Below are 18,291 nucleotides of genomic sequence, written 5' to 3'. Positions count from 1 at the left end.
CCTTGCTACCAAGCTCACCAGAGATGGAGAGAGTATGATTTTAAGGGCCATTTGATTTTTTTATGACATAGAAACCATTCACAAATAACATAAAGATTCATGCGGACAGGTGTTCCGACTGAAATAATATGTTGTCATGAATAGGTAATTATTTCATGCTAGAACTTATAGGATTTACGTGTTTTTGGGTATGCAATAGATCCCTTTTGTTGGGTCATTATTTTGTTAGCCCTCAAGGTTCTACAAGTGTTCAGGTCTCAGTGCTGGGTATTGTTTGAGGATGAGCCTTTAGCAATTGGTCAGTATCTTGATTATGGCTACATGATTATATAGCATTATGAATGAAGGTTTTTTTTCAGTTAGGTCCTTTGTGGTGGGGGGTTATGCTTGTAAACTGAGATAAAGTTATATGCCTCGAAAATGTATGTTCATGAAATTTCAATGCGTTCTCTACTTTATAAGTAGGTTAGTACAACTTTTCTATTGTTTTTTGGCCTCGGATATTTGGTTTTCTTGCATGAATGGTGTATAATTTTTATGCAAATGGGTTAATAATATTTTTTTTTTGAATTGCGAGTGATAAATGTTTAAGTTGAAAATATTGTGAGATATAAAGGCATTTGTATAGTTTTGTTCCCGTCTAATTTATTTTTATGGATAGTAAGCAATAGAGGAAGATACGTTGCCCGGTATGGAGTTAGCTATTCATTTCATGATTATTTCTCTATATCTGTTATTATTGTTTTCTTGAACTAGGTAGATGAGGCTTTTTGAACTTTAAATCACATTATAGACATCTTGGTATATGCCAAAGATTGCATTGCATACCCAGCATAGCATTGAAGGGTTATCTTTTTCTTTTTATAGATGATATATTTCCATTAATATAGAGGAGAAAGGTGTATACCTACACTTTTCTCCTCTTATTTTATTGTGTCTTTAATTTCAATGCAAGTCCCATCACTTTTGGGCTCTTTGGGCAAGCTTACTATCCTAATATCCTAACCAACTTAGTGTCCTAATATCCTAACCAACTTTGTTTTGTCTCGTCTCCCTGCTTAGCTGGTTAACACTCGCTTGCTTATCCTTGATTGGATTTTTTCATGATTACTTCGTTAGGCAAAATGATAAGCACAACTTTCTCCACCTTTTTTAAATTTTAAATTGCCCACAAAAAATTCAGACATGTCTTTTACCAATTAAGATGTATGCTAAAAGCTTAAATTGTGTGCCTAGGGCTTGTATTTTATATCATTTCATTATTAAAGGAACATGTATAAAACATTTTTTTAAGGAAAACATGCCTCCATATTTGTCACAAACATTTTGTAGGTCCAACTTATTAATGCCTTTGTTTACATCAAGATGCAATTTCATTATCATCATGTCTATAAATATTAACTCAAGGTGGGGAAGTGTTCCCTATTCATCCCGACACCTATTGATGGTAGGGTTCTTGAATCACTTGCCTACTTATCTAATCGAAATAGGGCATTTCTTGGTTAGTCTCAATTTGTGTTATTCCAATAAATGTAGAAGAAACAATTTGATAGAAGCACAATAAATGGAAAAAATTAGAAGAAACAATTTGATAGAAGCACAATAAATGGAAAAAATAATGAAGGAATGTTGCTTCCAAAAGGAGTAGGTTTGTGGATTTAGTACAAAAAGGATACTGAATAGTCTTATAGTTTGACTTAAGTATGAGAAGTCTTAAACTTTAATGGTTGCATAACAAGCTCCACAATGTTACTTGGTATCACATTTTTTCTACCACCCTAATAGTATTGGGTGATTAGGCATTGGAGCCACTAAAGACTCATTTTCATAGGATAGAATCACCCAAAAAATGTATATGTCTAAGCCTCTCAACATAATCACTAATCACTAATCACTAATTACACTCATGTCTCTAATTAGCAATCCATGATCAAATTCTTAGTTGTACATCTCTCAATAATGCTGGTCAAGATTCACTTTTCCCCTCTTCAAGGTAAATGAACCCTAACCCATTCGAGTTTTATTTCAATACGTGTTAAAATTCAATCTCAATCAGCTTATTTCAATTAATTCCCACATTCAATTCCTTTTAACTAGCATGTTAGTAGTATCTACTTATTCATTTGTCTTTTAGCATTTAGATGTATGTAATTTTCTTCATTTTGATTAACTCATGACTTACAAGCCTATTCGTGAGGGTTATAAATAGTTCCTTTTTGAGCTCCAAATCTATGTGTTTACCTTTACTCTTCAAATTGGTTTGCTCATTGTGCTCTTAGTCCTTTACCTATGTTCAACCCATAGTTTTTGTCACCTTTTAGATCCTCTTATTGTCTATTCTTCATTGTTATATATTTAACCGTGGATTCTAATCAACTATTGTCTTTGGCTTATATTATTACATACATCAAGGATATGAAATTGTTCTATCAACCTATTACATTAAAACCATCAACCATTGAAGACATCATATACTTTTATTAAATGGAATGTATTCCATGTAGACATACTTTGGTTCGACATGTTCTCAACTTTTCAAAATATCTAGATCATGTGTTCATGGGATCTATTATGTTTTACACAATAAATATTGATACTTATTATTACTACTTTTCATGATGTTACTAGACCTAATAATAATGATATAACTCATGTAGTCTCTCTTGTGTATCTTTGGACTTATGGTCTATTAATGATTTGTTCATGGGGAGATTAGTGACACTTACTTAAGTTATGAACATTCTTTTTGCTCTTTCTTCATATGATATTGATGATGACTCATTACTCCACAATGACTTGGCTCAAGCTATGCCTTCTAATGCTTGACAATCGAATGCTTGACAACTTTAATGGTGATAAGAAACATCTTTACAAGTCAAAGTCATTTCTAATTATAAACTATGAACATATGCATGATGATAAGTGTTGAGACACTTAAATAAACTTTAGAAGATGAAGCCTTACAATGGTTTGATATGTATCACACTTCTTATACTTCATACACTATTCTTCGACATGCTCTTAGTGACTACTTTCAACCTAGAGCATGTTTTTCTCATGATTCTAATTTTTCACTTTCTAAGTGGTTATTTCTTATGCAATCTCATGGATTTATGTATACATTGTGTTGATATACTAGTTTTAGAGGCCTATGATGACTCGCTTTTGTAACAATTTATGCTCTCTCATACTTTAACTTTTAAGAACTACGAAGTACACGACTATTGCAATGCATCACGTACTTATTTTATTGATGAACATGAACAAATACATGGCTTAGAAACACATAGAACATGCAGACTTTTTATAGATTTAACTAGGCTTATAGAACATGCAATTAATGATGAACTAATATAACTTGCTCTACTATTACAAATGACATTGATATACATAAGGCTATAGGATAATTGTTGACGGTGGCATCTCAAGCCCATTATTTCTTTGACACCACACAAGCTTTCAAACTAATTCACAATCATTGTAAGGAAGTTACAAAATTTAAAATGTGTCAATTAAAATAAACTCCAAAGGAGGATTACACAAATGATATATTACTCAATCCATTGGCATATGACGTATTTACTCTTCTTAACTGATGGTATTACACTACCAAACGTCTTCCAACTCTCTTTATCTTGCCATTTTCACCTCATTTTGCCTCTAGACAATCTTTCAACTCTTTGGTGTTCTCTAAGGTTTTCACAGCTAGTTTTCTACATCTTGCTCGACATCTTTCACTCGTTCGTTTCATCACCTCCATTTTTGAAGATTCATCTACCTGAGAGATTCATGCTTGCCTTCACCCCAACAAAATTTTACATTTTGGTGTTGGAAGGGGGTTCTTTCTTTCTTGTCTCTTGCATTGCATTGTTCATTTGATCATCTTTCTTATAGCATATTGTTTGTGGTATTTCCTTTATTGTATTTTTGTTATTATCTATTAATATATCTATCTTGATTGCCTGTGGAATTGGAAACACCAAAGCAAGTCTTTGACTGTGGCAAACCTCTTATCACAACCCCAAATTTTTTTTCCTCATTTGTTTATGTGCAGGTTTGGGGAAGGAAGGCATAACGTTAGCTGGAGGCTCCATTCACTGGACCAGTTGCGAGTTTCCTTTCATCATTCTCATCTTTTTGTTAGATTATTTTATTTCATTTACCATTCTATGTTTTTCACAACATTCAACGTACAAAACCTTAAGTTCTAGTATAGAGAGTGTATAGAGCTTGTCAGACGGTCTCAATGACTAGTATTTTCAGGTTATGTGGTTAGAATATATTTGTCTGTTAGCATTAGACAATTTTGCACTCTCTTCATCTTAGTGAGTAAACTTAGAGGTCCGAGCACCCCAAAGGATTACTTAGAGTAGAGAGAAGGTTGTTAAGTCTTCGAGGGGTTGACCACCCTTCACAACGGTTCAATTTTCCTACTTTACATTTTGGTGAACATAATGCAAACTTGCCTCTCAATTTTAAAACTTGGTAGAAAGCTTTTGCCAAAACTTTTCTTAAGCTTATACAATAAGTGCTTGTGTTTGTTTTCTCTCTTGTGCATTGTTGAGGTTGTTAGACTGTTGCAAGGCTTGTCTATGAGCTATACGACCCAAACTGTTTTAGGAATTATGGTGAGGAGGACCTCTAGACCTAGCATTCCTCTTGATCAATATAACCCCACATAACCTAATCCGATGTTTTTGGGAACTATGGATCCTAATGATCGTTTTGCTTCTCAACCTCTTATTTTAGATCTTGGTTGAGAAGGTTATACTACATCTGGTTCTTAGTCTTAACTCCCAAGATCATACTTTGACGAATACTCCTCTCAAATCGTCCTCCTATGGATCATGAGTCTTCTCTAATGATTATGTTCGTTTAGATTCAATCCCTTGAGAATCTAAGGGATTGGAAAAATATCCTCCCCCAGGATGACTTTTTCATTGGTAATCTAAGAGGGATAGTCATACGAGATTGTAAGAGGTTGGAGTTGTTGAGGGTATTATGTATGATTGTGGGATCTCATGTACCTCCTATTGAACTTAAGCCTTAGGACACTCATTCCAATATCACCACCCTTAGATCGGTTTTGCTATGTTCGTGGTGTTAGTTCATATGGTAGAAACAACTGGTACAATTGATTTTATCTAGTGGTACGATTCCAAGCATTAATATTTATCATACTCTTTTGGGATATAATTGTCCTAATTCTAGCTCCACACTCACTTCCACTGTTCATGCTGCTTATGTTGGTGTTGGCGTGGGTGCAAGTATTGGTACTGGTTCTAGCACCGGTACTAGTTTTGGTGCCATTATTGGTTTTGGTGCACATGTTTATATTATTATGTATAATTTGCCTCCACCTCCTCCGCCTAGTAATCTCGTTCTTAATTCCATGCTGTAGAACATGGGACAACAACAACATGTTGCCAATCTTACCAGTGTTGCTAATCAACCCTCGCTTCCACCATAGACCACCGCAGTCTGCTTGCTTTGCATGTCCTTAACACTAACCTTCCCTAAGGTGTCGAGTCTTTGGAATTTGATTGATATAATGGTGATAGATATCCACACTTGCACATTGATTCTTTTCGTCCTTTATGCAGTGATTATCACAACTACAATCATATTCTACTTAGACTATTCTCACGGTCTCTCAAAGGGATTTCATTAGAAAAGTATAACTCTTTATTGGATTATTCAATTCAAACATTTGATCTATTGATGGATTTATTTCTCAAACGATTCAAAGCTGACATTGGCAACAGGGTCACCATTGTTGTCCTTGTTCATTGCAAACAAAGATCAAATGAGAAGATAACTAATTTTATCTTAAGATATCAATCTATATCTACTAAAGTCCCTTATGCCTTGCCAGTTGGTGATCTTCAAAGAATTTTTATTAGTAATTTGCAATCAGCATCAAGAGAAAAGCTCTCCTTAAACAAATAATCTAAATTTCACCAATCTTTGCCTTGCTCTCACTGATTATCAACATACATTGGCCCAATTCAAAGATTCCATTTCAAATCCTTGTGTTGATACCTTTGGAGGTGCGTCTTCCTCGAGTAGGTTCCAAAAGAACAAAGACATGGCTAATTTGATTACAATTCCACAATCAATTGAATGAAGTACACACGAGCCTCAACATAATGAGATATTCACTAAGTTATCCACTTCTTACTTAAGTGTGTTGCAAAATTATTAAAGGATAACCTGGTGATACTCTATGAGATTAGACCTCTTCTAGACAACAAAAAATACCCTCATTGTTATGATGGCTCTAAGTTCTGCCAGTATCACGGTGTGTCTAGTTATGATAGTGAATGTTGTATGTGTCTATGACACATCGTCCAATCCATATAGATATCAATACCATTTGGGTTGGAGATAAGAGGCAGAAGTCTAATAAGTTTGTTGACAAAAAAAATAGCGAATTCTAGATCTATAACAATCCATTCCTACCTCATTCGTCAAATTTTATTTTTGCATCATTTTTTCTTGTATCGAGTGATTGTCCTTATTTAAACAGGTTTTCTTATCACTCCAATTTTCCCAGAGGACTAAAAGTATGGATATATCATTCACATCTCCCTACATCCTTGCTAAAATCAATAGTAACACTATTACAAATGTTATGGTTGACCCATTCTACAGAGTTGATGTAATCACGAAGGAAGCTCTCTTTATTAACGACCTTCATCTGGTGAAATATGACGAGTGTTGTGCTACTATTTGGACAAATGATGGAATTTCTATTCCACCCATTGGGTGTATCACCTTGATGGTCATCATGGGATCTAAAGTGGTATCTAGTATGTTTGTTGTTATCCCTCAGTTGGACCTCTTCCGTGTAAAGCTAGGTATTCCCTAGTTTCTTGCTATGGATATTGTCCCTTCAATGGTACATAGATGTTTTAAATTTCCTCATGAGAGGGTCGTGCACATTATTCAGGATACTAGATATCAACCACTAGTGTCCGATGGGGGCTTTGTTCTTGATCATTTTTGGCCCACTTTAATGGGATATATGCTTCCCCTATATGATTTATTATATAAGATTTATTATAAGTATAAAAATAAGAAATTTACATCTAGATTGGTCCAACCTGTAGCGTCTTTGGCTCCCCTTGCATCCATCTCTGCTCCAATATTGCAGTGTGTTATGTCTTCTGCTCCCTCTTTGTTGGGTGTTAAATTAAAGGAAACTTGCAACCATAGAAATGACAATTTCCACATAACCCAATTGAAAAATCAAGCAAATAAACACTTATAATCCATATGAAAACAATAGACAACACACCCAACCTTCAAAGGAATCCATCATCCGTGTATTATCAATAATGCAACATTACAATATGTCCATGAAACCCTTTGAACTCTAGCCATCAACAAGCACTCCATATGAACAAGCATGTAACCACACATCCCGTGCCATGCTTCCAACCTCCATAAATGCTAAACTAGCTTACCTACTAACCTTAAACAACTACCTTGTGGTTGCTTTTATAGTGTCAAGCTCCCACAAAACCACTAAGTGGTATTACATCAAGCTATGTCCTAAAACCATGGGCTACCTAACCATTGACCCCACATCTAATATTGGGTACTTTATTATTTTACTTTTTTCAATATTAAGTAATTACAATATAATATCCCTATGTTATAATACAACTCATCAAGTGGCCCCGAGAATATTTGAAAGGAATCTTTACATGTCACACATCCATGTGCAACTCACATAATAAATAAATAATACAATTATAAACATTATAAAAGATTTACAACACCTATCTTTCTAACATTAAAGACAAGCTCGTTCCTCAAGGTAGATGTTCTCATTTGCCAAGGACCACATAGCCTCCAGTGGTGTCTTCTATTCCTATGGTTGTGTCTAGTGCAGACAAAGGAAAGGCCCATCCTTTATTCGAGTTTCCTATACTTGTAGATATCCATTCCCCTAGTTTGTATGGCAAGGGTAGTCGTTCGCCCCATGTCCTTCCACTTTGGATCCTACATACCAACCTCTAAGCAATCCTCCTGTTCCTTAGTCTATTCTTAGGGAATAATGAGGAGAGGTGTCCATGGTTGAGCCTACGGTGCCTGCTATGGTAGCACCTCCTACTTCATTGGTTGGGCTTTTGTCTTTGCTAACAATGACATCGATAACCTCTCTTTGTTGATTAGGTTGAAAGCCTCGAAATACTGAGAGGGGGGGGTGGTGAATAAGTATTCCCACTTATTTAGAACAATAAAAATTTTACCAATTGAAGCTCTCCTAAAAAATATCAAACATACTTTGATTGAAGAAAAATGCAGAATAAACAATAAGAACACAACCACAAGATACACGCCATAATTTGTACTAGAAAACCCAAATGGGAAAAACCACAGAGAGTGTTAACTCTTAGGAAAATATAACTAGTTATAGTTGTGTTTACAAATAGGTGGCTCACTACCGGACTAATCACTGCAAATACAAAAAGAAATGGCTAACTACTGGAATTCTCATTGCAACTGAAAAGGTTGAGCTGAGAAGGTTTTCATCTCCAAATGCATGAGACCAGTTCCAAGTTTAAACTCAAATTATAAATCTCAGATTTTACAAAAGATTCGATTAGAGATCTCTGCACCATTTTTCTACAGTAGGTCCAGTAAAGGACTACTGCACTACTGTGACACTAATTACCTTTGTTGTCTACAAATTTCACATACGCTGCTTCTTTTGCTGCCAACTATTGTCTGCACATCACAAACACTCTCTCTTGATCGATGTCTCTATTCACCACTCATGTACATGTATATATATATCAGAGGGTAAAATTATATAGTAGTGTGTCAGCCAAGCCCAACACGTTATCAATAAGCTCATGTTGGCCTCCACAATAATTCTACACAATTCCTTTACATACTTCCGATTACCAATGCATATAGGAAAAAAAGACTAGGGTCATCTGAATCCAAGAGAACAGACCTATCATCACAAGATTAAGCCCAATATCTCCAAAATGTAGACTCCACACGTACCAAGGAAATCATAATCACAAAACTCAAAGAGATACTTTTGATAGCCATAAAAAATGCAAACTCTCGGATGCATAACTAATATCAGGATCAACAAGAATTCTTAACATCGGGATATTGGGGTCAATGAGAACTCAAAGGGACCACTAAAGGTCATCATCGAAAGCTGTCCATGCGGCATAATATCTTCTAACAAAAAACCGCAACACCTAAACTGCACATACATACTGACCGCACACAATCCTTGCATAACTATTTCCATATAACATCCATAACATCCATGACGTTTGGACTGTTATCCAGGCCTGCATACACTATCCGATATAGAACTGGATGACTGGTCTGACATCAATGACAACATTATCCATGACGTTTAGACTGATATCCAGGCCTACATACACTATCCGGTATAGAACCAGATGACTGGTTTGACATCGATGACAACATTATTCATACAAGTCTAACAATCTCCCCCTTTGTCATTGATGGCAAAACATATTCAAAATATAACTACGCCAACTCCCCCTTACTCATGCAATTCCTCAAAACCACATTCCTTGAACTTATATTCCTTTCTCCCCCTTTTGACATCAAGGACAAAGGATGCCTTTGATGAAAAAAAAGAACATATATATACAACCAAAAATGTGAATCTTACACAAATAAACTTTCAGGTGCTCTTCTTCGGAAATATACTCTTGCATTTTTCCTTCTGTTCTAGAAGAAGAAACTTCCCAAGAACATATAGCGAATTTGATACTTATTGAAAGATTTCTGCACTCAACCAGCAAACCAACTGAATTTGAAAAGTTATTTGGAGCAGTTGGATTCTGCTCATACTCTACTGTGTCCTCAAGCAAAATTGAAAATTGTTCTAGCTTAGTTTCAACAATTTCCTTAACTTTCCAAAACATGCTCACAAAGTCTTCTTTCTGTCTTTGCAACAAAAGAAGCTCAGTTTGAAAATAATTAACTCTTTTCCTCTACTCACCATCCTTATCATTCAGAAAATCAAAAGATTTACCTAGACTTGTGTTACCTATAAAAATTTTAATCTTTGAAAAGCCGCTCCCCTCCGCTATTTCTCTCATTCACTCTTGTTGCGGCCTTTCTGTCACGAGACTCTTAACTTTTAGAACCGCCTCCAACTTAAGGAAGCATGCATAATGTTGGCACCTTTGAGAAGTCAGACTTTTGGTCAGTTTCGAAAGGAGTTTGATGGTTGTGAAGTTGTTCGACCTTCTGATTTTCTGACACTCTTTGTGTTGTGGTGAAGGTTCAGCTCTCTCGAGAATCTAAAGGACAGTACTGGTTCCAAGTAAGGACATTTGGTGAAATAATTTCAAGTGGTTTCGATACCTAGGGGTGGCAGCACGAGTGATAGGTCTTGCTTGGGCGTTGACGAAAATAAATGGGACTATCAGATTGATAAGAATAACGACTTCTTGCTATCCCTCCTTCCACCTTGTTGATTGCCACGTCATGCATTATTTTCAGGGAACAAATCAAGGCAAGATTTGTGAATTACCGTCATTAATGGCCATTAAGCAATATAAATACGAAAAAAGGGTGGTGGCATGCGTTACTTCATTTGATGTTGTCATTCTTGCAGAAAACATTAAAGATAGCTAAAGGAGAAAATTGTCGCCATTTTTACATGTATCAGAATGGTCTTACCTCATGACGGTGAACTGCCTTTTCATAACCTATATTTGAATTGGCTAGAGAAAGAGTAGGAGAATATAGTCCGACAATTATGGTCTTTTGCATGAAAAGCACAAACTGATTTCAGTGAATATAGGAGGGTTGTCAACATATTAGATAAGATTGCAGAACAAGTCGAAAACCATGAACAACGCTTGCAAAATGAGCTAGCAACAAGAAGAAACTCAGATAATTAACTTTAGCGAAATGGTGCTCCTAGTTGGAAGGGGTCCCGTAATGCAGCTCGATTCCAACCCAGTGCAGTGGCATATTATTTTGAACTTGTCTGACTTTTTCCGAGCCACTAGTTTTGATTGGGAAGAATTCAAAGATATCTTGTTGATGCTGATCGAAGAAGAAGAAAAGGCAGATGAGATCGACAGATGAATTGAGGAGTTGAACCTGGTACCTGATGATGGAGTATGAGCCTGGTGATCTTATAGTCTTATTTGTTGTTAGGCGGTTTATATTTTGATGTTGCTCTATAGAATTTTTGTTTTGATACAGTCATGTTCAAGACCGTTATCTTTAGTAACCATTTCTTGGAAACAGAAAAGATAGGAGGATGGTAACTTTAATAGGGGTGAACTCACAAAATTCGCGGAGTGGGAATTTTTTTTTTTGGTAATTCAAATGAACTAGGGGTGTTCGAATGAACCACCCCCTGTGGGTTCGATCAAACCCACAATCGGATCCAGGTTCAATCGAACCCGAGATGGATTTGGGGGTTCGATCGAACCCAATAAAATATTTATTTTAATGGGGTTCGTTCGAACCCCCCATTCGATCGAACCATTTTAAAAATTATTATTTATAAATGTCTATAAAAGCCGAAAATGACAGTTAAACTATCATTTTCAACTTTGGAGTTTACTGTGCAGAGGGGGTTAGAGCGAACCCGATGTCAAGATGATGTCACCGTGCCCTGTTAGCAGCAACCAATGCTTCTCATCTTTCAGCTTTCGGCCTACATTATTTCAGGTGCACAATATAACCTTTTTTTGGTTTAATAATGTTTTTTTTTGTTTTATTTATTTTTTATTAAATTTATTTAAAAATTAGTAATTAATTTGTTTGTTAATTTGTGCTTTTAACTAAATAATTGTACATTTATTATTTTTTTTAGCATTTTAGAAAAAACGTTAACAAAAACTTAGAAAACATATCTAAACTAAAATTTTAGAACTTAGAAAAACATCTGAAATTTTTTAGAAAAACATTAGCAAAATTAAAACTTAGGAAAATGTTAGAAAACTTAATTTAATGTTTTAATTTAACGTCAAATTGTTTTTTTAATTAAATAATTGTATATGTATTATTTTTTCAACTTAAAAAAAATGTTATGAAAAACTTAGAAAACTAAGGTAGTAAAACTTAGAAAACTGTTAGAAAACTAAATATAATAAATTAAAACGTTAGAAAAATTAAATAATAAATTAAAACTTAGAAAAACATTATAAAACTTAGATAATAAATTTTAAAAAATTAGACAAAATAAAACCTCTATGACCCCTTTTCACATCCTATTACACACACAACATGACACCTTTGGACCCCTTAAGACCACATATGCCCCTAACGCATGCGTGACCCCTTACAACCACATATGATCCATTATAACATCCTAGTGTGTACGACATACCCCTTTAGTTCACATAGTGTCCTAAGGGGTCATATGTGGTCCTAAGGGGTCACACATGTGTTCTGACACATGCGTGATCCCTTTACGACCACATATGACGCCTTATAACATCCTAGTGTGTAAAACATACCCCTTAGGACCACTTAGTGTCCTAAGGGGTCATATGTTGTCATAAGGGGTCACATATGTGTTCTAACACATGTGTGACCCCTTAGGACCACATATGACCCCTTATAACATCCTAGTGTGTACGACATACCCCTTAAGATCACATAGTGTCCTAAGGGGTCATATGTGGTCCTAAGGGGCCACACATGTGTTAGAACACATGTGTGGCCCCTTAGGACCACACATGTGTTAGAACACATGTGTGGCCCCTTAGGACCACATATGACCCCTTATAACATCCTAGTGTGTACGACATACCCCTTAAGATCACATAGTGTCCTAAGGGGTCATATGTGGTCCTAAGGGGCCACACATGTGTTAGAACACATGTGTGGCCCCTTAAGACCACATATGACCCCTTATAACATCCTAGTGTGTACGACATACCCCTTAAGATCACAAAGTGTCCTAAGGGGTCATATGTGGTCAATAGGGGTCACACATGTGTGACCCCTTAGGACCACATATGAACCCTTATAACATCCTAGTGTGTACGACATACCCCTTAAGATCACATAGTGTCCTAAGGGGTCATATGTGGTCCTAAGGGGTCACACGTGTTTTAACACATGTGTGACCCCTTAAGACCACACATGACACCTTATAACATCCCAGTGTATACAACATACCCCTTAGGATCACATAGTGTCCTAAGGGGTCATATGTGGTCCTAAGGGGTCACACGTGTGTTCTAATACATGCATGACCCCTTACGACCACATATACCTTATAACATCCTAGTGTGTACAACATCCTCCTTAGTATCACATAGTGTCCTAAGGGGTCATATGTGGTCATAAGGGGTCACACATGTGTTACAACACATGCATGACCCTTAGGACCACATATGCCCACTTATAACATCCTAGTGTATACGACATACCCCTTAGGATCACATTGTGTCCTAAGGGGTCATATGTGGTCCTAAGGTGTCACACATGTGTTCTAACACATGTGTGACCCCTTCGGACCATATATGACCCCTTATAACATCCTAGTGTATACAACATACTCCTTAGTCCATCACATAGTGTCCTAAGGGATCATACATGGTCCTAAGGGGTCACACATGTGTTCTAACACATGCGTGACCCCTTACGACCATATATGATCCCTTCTAACATCCTAGTGTGTACAACATACCCCTTAGAATCACATAGTGTCCTAAGGAGTCATATGTGGTCATAAGGGGTCACACATGTGTGACCCCTTATGACCATATATGACCCCTTATAACATCCTAGTGTGTACGACATACCCCTTAAGATCACATAGTGTCCTAAGGGGTCACACATATTTTGTAACACATGTGTGACCCCTTACGACCACATATGACCCCTTATAACATCCTAGTGTATACAACATACTGATGAATACTAAGAAGGGGGGGGGTGAATTAGTATACCAATAAATACTGAACTCAAACACTTAAACAATTTAGCAGCTAACCGGTATAGCAGATTTACTAACAAACCGGTTAAGACAAATGCAAACCAAATAACAAATAAAGCATTCACCCACAAGAGCACAATCACCATAGCACAAGAGATTTTGACATGGAAACCCAAATGGGAAAAACCATGGTGAGATGAAACTCACAAGTAACTATCTGCAGAATAGTAACCAGACCGGTTAAGGTCATATAATGTTCTTCACCAGGACAGATCCTGTTAGGAATCTAGATCTCGGTTAGGATATAAGTCCCGTTAAAGACTACCTTGTGAGAGGATTTCAGATCCATGGTTGTGAACCACCTTGTTAGAGGATTTACAAAGGCTTTGCTAGGCCTACCTGGTTAAGGGTTTCAGACTTGTCAAAGATGTGAGTAATCAACAAGTGAGTGATCTAGATACTAGCACAATATGCATGGTTAGATCCTTGATAGCTCATTGTTAATGCATTTCAGCATTACATCAATCTTCAGTATCTCCATACTCTATTTCTTCACACAGACCTAATCTTCTCTTCTGTAATCGCACATACAAAAAAAAACTCATACACTTCTAAAAACCCTAACAACCTCTAAAACCCTAGACATGATGTCCTTATAAAGGAATCTGATTTCATGTCGGTCCAATAGGATTACATTGCAAGTTCCTAGGTTCAGTGCATCTGGACACATTTGGTAACATGACACAAACTCACAGCCAAAGTGTTGGTGGATGATAACTCATCACAAAAATACCAGTTGGTAACTCATCACAGAGTAATACCGGTTCATACACATTTTACCAATTACCGGTTTGTCAAATGAAGACTGGGAAAAATGATAACAACCGCTTTGTTCCTTCGTATCACTTTGGGATCCTCAAACCGCTTGAGGTCTTCATACCACTTGAGATTGGTAAACACTTTCTGCAAAACATCGATAGTCTAAAGACTATAATACATAATACCGGTTGGAACAAATACCGGTTGAGCATAACTCATACATACAAAGAGTGATCTCAAAGCAAGTGTGTGTCCATTAATGACAATCACAACATCATCAAAATGCCAACAATCTCCCCCTTTGGCATTGATGGCAACACTTAGGAAAATTTTGACATCTAAGTGTTTTACAACAAAAAAAATGCCATAATCAAAATTACCCCCCCTAAGCATATACACTTTCCCTTTTGCAGAAAATACAATGTATACTACTCCCTTAAAGAGATAACATGAAAGTATACATTCATCAAAATTTTAAAATACAAAATACCACTCCCCCTTTGCCAACAATGACAAAGTACTGCAGAATAACCCCTGTTTCTCATTATCATTAATATAATAAATGTTTATGACAGTAATGAGTGAAACTTATCAAAAACCGATTTAAAATCTTGCATAAAAGTCTTCATGGATAAAGACCATGATTCAAGTAATGAGGTAGCCACCTCACTTTCTATTTGCATATGGGATACTTGTTCTTCCATGGCATCAATTGTGCTCATCTCTTGAGTGACCGTTAAGGCATCCAGATTGAGATAGCATTTCTGAAGTAGTTGCAGTCTGGTAGTAGAACCACTTGAAGTTCCTGCAAATCTTTGGTCCGGTTGCTAATTTCCAACTCTATTTTGGCAGACTGGAGTTGAAACCCTTGAACAATTTGCCCATATGTAGTGAAGGAATCATAGGACGTCTTAAAGGTGTATATATATTCCTGCAAATCAGATTGCAATTTTTCTTTCTGTGCAAGCACATCATCACAAAATAGATGGGATTGGCTTATCTCACTGAGCAACAGTTTTCCCTCATCCATAGCATCTCTTATGTCCTTTTGTTCTTTCTGAAGTTTAGACCGGAGCTCGTTCAGTTTCTTCACTAAGGCAGTGTTTAGTGCCTTTTGATGCTTCTTTTGTGAATTAGCTTCAACAACCTCTTCCAAGCATTGTACCTGGTCCTCCACAACTGTACATAGAAGTTTTAGTTGGGCTAGAGAGGAATCGGTACTGGGGAGGTTAGTACCGGGAATCAAACTGGTAAGAGTTTCAACCGCAATTTGAATAACATCTTGTTCCTTTTTCCTCCTCAATGCTTCCAGTCGTTCTTGTGCAAGCTTAATGCTTTGGAGCAGCTCCAATTCATTTGCAGATTGGAGGTCAATAGGACTGGTGATGTCAACCGGTTTGGCTTGACCACCGGTTGCCTTTGGGGTCTCCACTTGTGTGCTCTTTGTTGCTTCCTTCTTTTCTTCGGCTCTTTGCTTTTCCTCTTCTGCCTTCTTTTGCTCCTCTGCTTCTTTCTTTCTCTTCTCTTCTTCCTTCTTTCTATCTTCTTCTTTCCGCTTCTCTTCTTCTTTCTTCTTCTCCTCTTCCTGTTTCTTCTTCTCTTCTTCCTGTTTCTTCTTCTCTTCTTCCTGTTTCTTCTTTTCCTCTTCCTGTTTCTTCTTATCTTCTTCCTGTTTATTCCGCTCCTCCTCTTTCTTCTTCTCCTCTTCTGTTTGTTTCCTCTTCTCTTCTTCCTGTTTCTTTTTCTCTTCATCTTGTTTCCTCTTCTTTTCATCTTTCTTTTTCTTTTCGTCTTTCTCCGCTTGCTCGTTGTCAGCCTTTTCTTTGTCCTGTTTCTTCTTCTCAGCCTTTTCTTTATCCTATTTTTTCTTGTCCACTCTCTCTTTATCAACCTTTTCCTTTGCTGCATCTGGAGTGATATCTTCACCATCCAAAGCATCAACATCAATACTATCCATCTGTTTAGTAACCGGTTCTCCTTCACTGTCATATACCTCATCCGGTTTTCCGTTTCTTGTTCAACCTTCTTGTTGGCTTCAGACACTTGGTGCAACTTCAGAGCGGCTTTGGCATGGGAGTGTGTATCTTTCACCACTTCAGAAACTTTGCCTTCTAGTAACAAGAGTCTTCTTCTTCTCATGAAGAAGAGGCCTTTTTACTTATCCATGATTTCATAGAGCTTAGAATTTGACAAATCAGGAAAATATTGTGCAAGGATTTCCTCTCTTATTTCTCATTCTTTTTCAATGGCAATGCACCATTTGTTATCTAAAGAATTGTTTAAAGAATCTGGTGTCACAGATCTAATTTCTGATGGTGACCGGTCATTAATACATAGATATTGAATAACTTCTTGTTCAACTTCCTCCTTTTCATTATCATTAAAATCATCAAAATGATCTATTAAATCACTTAGCACTTTTCTCCTAACATTCTTGATAGTCCTTTGACAACGTGTCAATGGTTTGTAAGAGGAAATATCTATATTTACTGGTGCTGACGATGTCGATTCATTGTTGGTTGTCTTTGCCTTCTTCCTTATTTGCCTAGTCTTTTTAGGCTACACTTCAGGTTTTGTATCCTCAGAATCTAGTGAGTTGCTCTTAGTCTTCCGCTTTCTTTCAAAAACCTTGGCGGGTGCAACTTCCGGTTTCTTCTTGGCCGGTGACCGCTTGGTCACTTTAGGACTTGCAGAGGTAACTAGTGCCGATACCGATGGCACTGCCTTTCCCTTCTTCACTGAAGGTTCTTCAACCAGTGCTACCCTTTCCAAGTAGGTGTCAGTTCCCTTCTTCTTTGGATCAAGAGGAGAGGCAACTAGGGTAGAGGCATACCCATCTAGCATCTCATACATCACCTCATATCCCATGGGTTCAACTTTTTTCTTTCTGGGCTCCACCGCCTCCATTATGCACTCATCTACTCTGATGATAAAGCAGATGTCTGCTTCATACTTCTTAACAATATTGCCAGATATTCTCATCCCCTGGCTCATCTTCCGCTTGAATTCATCAAAATATTTATTCAAGACTTCAGGATACCCGGTTCCCACCGCTTGAAGACTTTCTCTGATTTGTTTGGTAACCAGTTGGTCAGCAGACCATTGAATATCACCGACTCCCGAAAAATAGCCTTGAAAGTAGAAAAACAAACCTACCAACAGTTGTCCAAATTTAAATCTTAAGGCATTGTCTTGTTTGATAGACTTCAGATTTACCAGAAGTTGCCTCTGCATACAGGTGCATAGATGAAATGAGGCATCTTACATGATCATTTTGTAGGCGGTATTTACCGCAACAATAGGGACATAGTTGATTATACTAGCATAGAACATCCGGTATCCGATCACCATGAAGGCATACTTGACCAAATCATCCTTGATGGTGTTGACGGTCATTCCCCGTTGGTCGCTCACAGAACCGGTGAGCTTGGTCATTTTAGTCTTGATGACTTTTCTTAGGGCTGGCACCTCACCAGTGTTGCAGAAATTGGTGACAACATGAATAGCTTCAGGCTAATGTCATGTGTCCTCTCGAGATACATTTT

The sequence above is a fragment of the Cryptomeria japonica genome, chromosome 4 (assembly GCF_030272615.1).
Source record: "Cryptomeria japonica chromosome 4, Sugi_1.0, whole genome shotgun sequence".
NCBI classification, from domain to species: domain Eukaryota; kingdom Viridiplantae; phylum Streptophyta; class Pinopsida; order Cupressales; family Cupressaceae; genus Cryptomeria; species Cryptomeria japonica.
Note: the sequence above shows the minus strand (reverse complement) of the source record.